The following is a 5,001-nucleotide window of genomic DNA, read 5'->3' on the forward strand; positions in this document are numbered from 1 at the left end:
AAGGTTGCCCTAATCCTGATTTGGATAAGGACGAGGTTGATTATGCGCACGTGTGATATGCGCCCATCCTGAGGATGCGCGAGGTCTTCTCTTTATTCTCACGCGCAGATATTTCATGCGCAGATGTGATATGCACGAGCATGTGATATGCGCCGCGCGCTGATGCGCTGCGCGCATATGTGATGCGCGAGCATGTGTGTCTGGGCAGATGTGATATGCACGAGCATGTGATATGCGCCGCGCGCTGATGCGCCGCGCGCGTATGTGATGCGCGAGCATATGTGTGCCTGGGCATATGATGCCTGAGCATGTTTTGTATGCGCCATGCGCATAGGTTTTGGCTTTGTGCCTTCATAATGTCTTTATCTTGTGGGTTGACCCGCCTTGCTCGGTGTTGAGGCGGGTACATACCTCTTCAAATACAATTCCCACAAAATATAACATCCTAACGAGTTTTTGTGATTTGAATGAAACTTTTCTGGGATGTAAAAAAGGATGGATTTACAAAGAATAACAAAAAGACCATGTAAAATTTTATTTAAATGGATGTAGCCTCTTGATTTGTTCATCATTATGGATGCATATACAAATCTTTAATCCCACTTTCATAACCATGTGTATAGTTAGGGTTACCCAACACCCTACAGCAACCCTACTTATTAAAAACAATCAAAGCCGTTTTTATTAATTACCATCATCATTCATCTGGCCCATGACCGTTTTCTTATCTCCCTCGATTGGGTACCGGATGTAGAAAGGCAGTGATGGCTGTGTCGTAGGCTGATGATGATCAAATTTTAGTGAGGAGCATCGAACCTTTTGTAACTCTTTCTTCAGTCTACGGTTCTCGTCGGTTAAGGTTTCACAACATTTTTTTAACAGCTCACATTCTTGTTCAATCTGCTTCAACTTTGTCCTGATATAATCATCAATCAAAGTTCATGAGCAGCAATTATAAACTGAAAAGTCAAATTTGAAGATGTGATGGATTTGTCAACATTGGGCTAGTTCACTTGGTAGAGGCCCTTGGCTCTTAGTGGGAGGTCAAGGGTTCTAACCTAGACAAAGATTTAAGGCTCTTAGGGCATTTTAGGCGTTAAAAAAGATCTATTTTAGATCGTGTCGCAAAGATTCATGTTTGTTTTAAGTTGCTTTGGCGATATCATGTTTTTACTTAATTAAATGAACGTGCGTGTGTGTGTGAGAGTGTGCAGACGCATGAAAGTGAAGAACGAAACCTTGCTCGTCTGTTTTGGAACCAAACTTCGATTTTCCGAGGAAGAAGATTCAACTTCTTTGCTAGTTCTTGTTTCTGGCCCTGCAATCACACACTACATTTAACAAAACTTCATGTATCATATGTTTTCCAAGGGATATATGCAATTTTCACTAACGTGTAACACTTTGAATGAATGAAGCATAGTAAATGAAGCAATAAAAAGAAAACAAACCGTGTTAAGTGTGCTTCGGATTTCGAAGCTATCTTCAAGCAACTAAATTTGCTCCGTTGTGAGTTTTAACTTCTTTCTTGATCCATCATTGTTATTACACGTATTGCTAACTGTATTCCCAATCACTCTCTCTTCTTCATCGTCATCTATAGTTTTAGGACCAAACGAGTTGTGATCATCTTTCTCGTCATCATAACGAGAATGATGATCACCGAATTCGGTATTTGGATGAAGTGGCAATGAAATATACAACCAAAACCCCCTCTTCTTATAATTCTTTGATTGCTTCTCCCTTTTGATCCATACTCCAGTCCGTAGACCAAGTGTTGTATTGCATATCTCTTCTTCATTCATATTCTAGAAAGGGAAAAATAATAATTCTTTTAATTACTGAAAAGGGATGTGTTGAAGAAAATATGGAAAGATGGAGATATGATTTATAGATCAATACCAAAAGAACCATAATTAATGATGTATTAATAGATCAATACCAAAAGAACCATAATTAATGATGTATTAATTTGTTTGGACCCTTAAATGTCAAATAAGACCACAACAATAATTAATTGCAATAATATGGAATGAGTTTAAACTTGTTTGGCGTTACAATATCATTATGATGCTATGAGAGGAAACCAAAACATAAAACACATAATTACATAATTAGGCTGAGGGGTGTGGAGCGCGAGAAAGGGCGCAAGAGGACAGCCGCTCGCGCCCCGGGGCGCGAGCACCACACCACCGAGGCGCGAGAGGGGCGCGAAAGGGGCGCGAGCGCGGAAAAAGAGGCAGGCGCAAGGGGTATCGCGGGAGCTGTTGGGCGTAAAGGGACTTGGGGAATTGTGAAAGAGACGTTGGAGTGGTAAAATGAGCCGTTGGCTCTTTATTTAATAAAAAAAAAATTTTTTTTTACTCCTACATATTACCCATTTTATACACACAACTTCAAAAAAAAACCAAACTTACCCATTTCTTTATACAACACTTCCTATATATTACCCATTTCTTTCAAACTTTTTTAAAAAAACCTTTACAAAATCCTATATAATACCCCTAAATCAACCCATTTTTACCATATAAAAAACAACCCCTCGTCCCAATTTTTTTTTTTTTAATAATGTCGTCGTACTCGTCAGATTCCGACTCCTCCGAAGAGGATGATTTGCTTCTTCATGTAGGGGAGTTTTGACCGCAACCGTGGTCAATCTCTTGCAAAATCAAGCCCATCAACCCCGACTCCCGAGGGTTAGAGCACCACCTCGTGATCGTGATCGATCGGGTGCTAACGATACTTTGATGAGGCATTATTTTAGCCCTCAACCCGATACGTTATTGGACTCGGGAGAGGATAATGGACGTCGTCTACACGTGTCTTATCCTACACAACATGACGTTAGAAGACGAGGGCAAAGCTATATGCCAAAACTACCAAGGTGACATTCGGCCACAACCGTCCACAATCAGTGATCAACAAAAACTTCATAACATAGCAAATATCAAGAGCCGTGAGATACACGGGGATCTTCGACATGAGTTGGTTGAACATTTGTGGGCGAGGCGACCAGATGATCTTGTATTAGATTAGTTTTATTATTAATATTATTGTTTGTTTAATTTTTAGTATGTTTTTTTTTATTATGAATTTTCAAAAAAATGTGTGTTTTTTTAAATAATTTTTGAGTTTTTTTAATAATACGTTTTTTTAATACATTTATAAAAAAATAAAAAAAAAAACCGCTCGCGCCCCCTCTCGCGCCCCTCCACACCATGTCCCGGGGCGCGAGCACCACTACCAACACCCATCTTATCAAGTTTCTCTCTCTGCCACACGTCACAATATTATTGGCTGGCGCCCCCACTCGCGCCCCCTCTCGCGCCCCCCACACCCCTTAGCCTTACATATGCTTTGACACCATCCTACATTTTTGACTTTTCCTTATAAAAGTCAAAGTTTAGTTAAAGAATACTTAGTAGTCATAACTCTTGTTCGTTCTAGTTAATACTGCAAGAATTGATTCATAATGCACGATAATAAATGGTAGTTAAATTACTTCAATGGAATGTTACACAAGCAAACTGCCAATGATATCAACAAACAACTCTTTTTTTTTTCTTTTATAATTTAGGTTATATTTATTTGCTCTGCATCCAATCTGAGTAATAAAACCATTTTTATTCAAACTATGTTCAAGAGATAGTTTAATATGATACTAGTATTAAAACCTACGGGCTGCAACGAGTTAAACCGTGAAAAAAAATTAAATCCTAGAAGCTTTAGATATGCAACGAAAAAAAAAAACCTTTTACACATCATGGCTCGTCAAATCGTAAAATTAAATATTATATTTAAATGACATAAAGAGGAAAATAAAAAGAAAATGTGATGGTACCAAGTGTTACGACATGTGCCGTAAATAAAAGAAAGAAAAAAGACTTATTATAAATAGCTTAAAAGAATAAGAGAGTCTTATACAACTTTGAATTATATTATTAAATTAAATAGTTTTACAAAACTCGTGTGTTTTGTCGACTGTCGTGAATTTGATCGGTATTGATTTACAGCGCCCAAACTATGTCCTAAACAAAAAAATTCGTCAACGCCTAAGTTCAACAAATTAACATATTTAAGGCCAAAACGAAACTAACTTATTTATAATAAAAAGAACAAACAAAATTTGTGACAATAAAAGAAAAAAAAACACGCAATGAGGTGACAAACCGACACGAATTCGGTCGGTATCTATGGTATATGCATTAAATCGTTAACATAAATTACAAGCCTCAAACAATAACATAAAAAATATTAAGGATTTGGGACCAAACCAGTTTTGAAGTGACACCGAGTCGAATATGTTAGATTGGGTTGTTTTAGAGTTATGTGGGTCCAGATGTTCATCCTTAAGATACATCAAGGCTTCTCAGGAAAACTTTACCACTATAGGTATAGAAGTAATAAGTAGAATATGCTGAAAAAGGCTATGAGATAACTCCAAAGCTATCGCCTTTATCGGTACATATCTTGACATATATAATCACACAATCAAGTCAACCAAAACCACCAATGGTGCATGTTATACCAATGCAAATGATTGCTAATGTGTGGCGTCATTAGGAGGTTACAAGCGAAAGAGAAAAGATAGAAGTGATGAACAAGGACCTTGTTGGTGGAACAAAATGATTGGGAAGAATAATGTTGCTTATACACCAAGCTTCAATAGTGGTGCATCTATGTTGATCTGTTTCAAAAGTAGCATGTATATTAAGACTGTGTAGTGAGTTGGTGTCTCATTACACACCCACTTCACGTGGCTCCTCTATATTGGCCCAAATTTGTAGCTTTTTTCATCCGTCCTAACACCTTTTAACACACTCACATCTTGTATAATGATGTTTAATGTCGCTAATATTCCTTGTATTGATTAGATTACCTTAGACGTTACACCAGTACACGTAGTCTAATATCACAGAGTTATATTTCAAGACTTTGTGCGGTGCCCGAATCGGTTCGCGTATGATCAGTAGCTGCTGGTTTTGTCATGCTTTGGACTCA

The 5,001-nt window shown here is 37.8% G+C and overlaps 1 pseudogene; it reads right to left on the bottom strand.

Annotated features, from left to right (window-relative positions):
• Positions 1-562: 562 nt before the first annotated feature.
• LOC143619722 (homeobox-leucine zipper protein HOX19-like) lies at positions 563-1,805 on the bottom strand (annotated as a pseudogene).
• Positions 1,806-5,001: the final 3,196 nt, after the last annotated feature.

The sequence above is a fragment of the Bidens hawaiensis genome, unplaced genomic scaffold (assembly GCF_021521415.1).
Source record: "Bidens hawaiensis isolate Kalapana, Puna unplaced genomic scaffold, B.hawaiensis_p1.1 tig00002507_1, whole genome shotgun sequence".
Lineage (NCBI taxonomy): Eukaryota > Viridiplantae > Streptophyta > Magnoliopsida > Asterales > Asteraceae > Bidens > Bidens hawaiensis.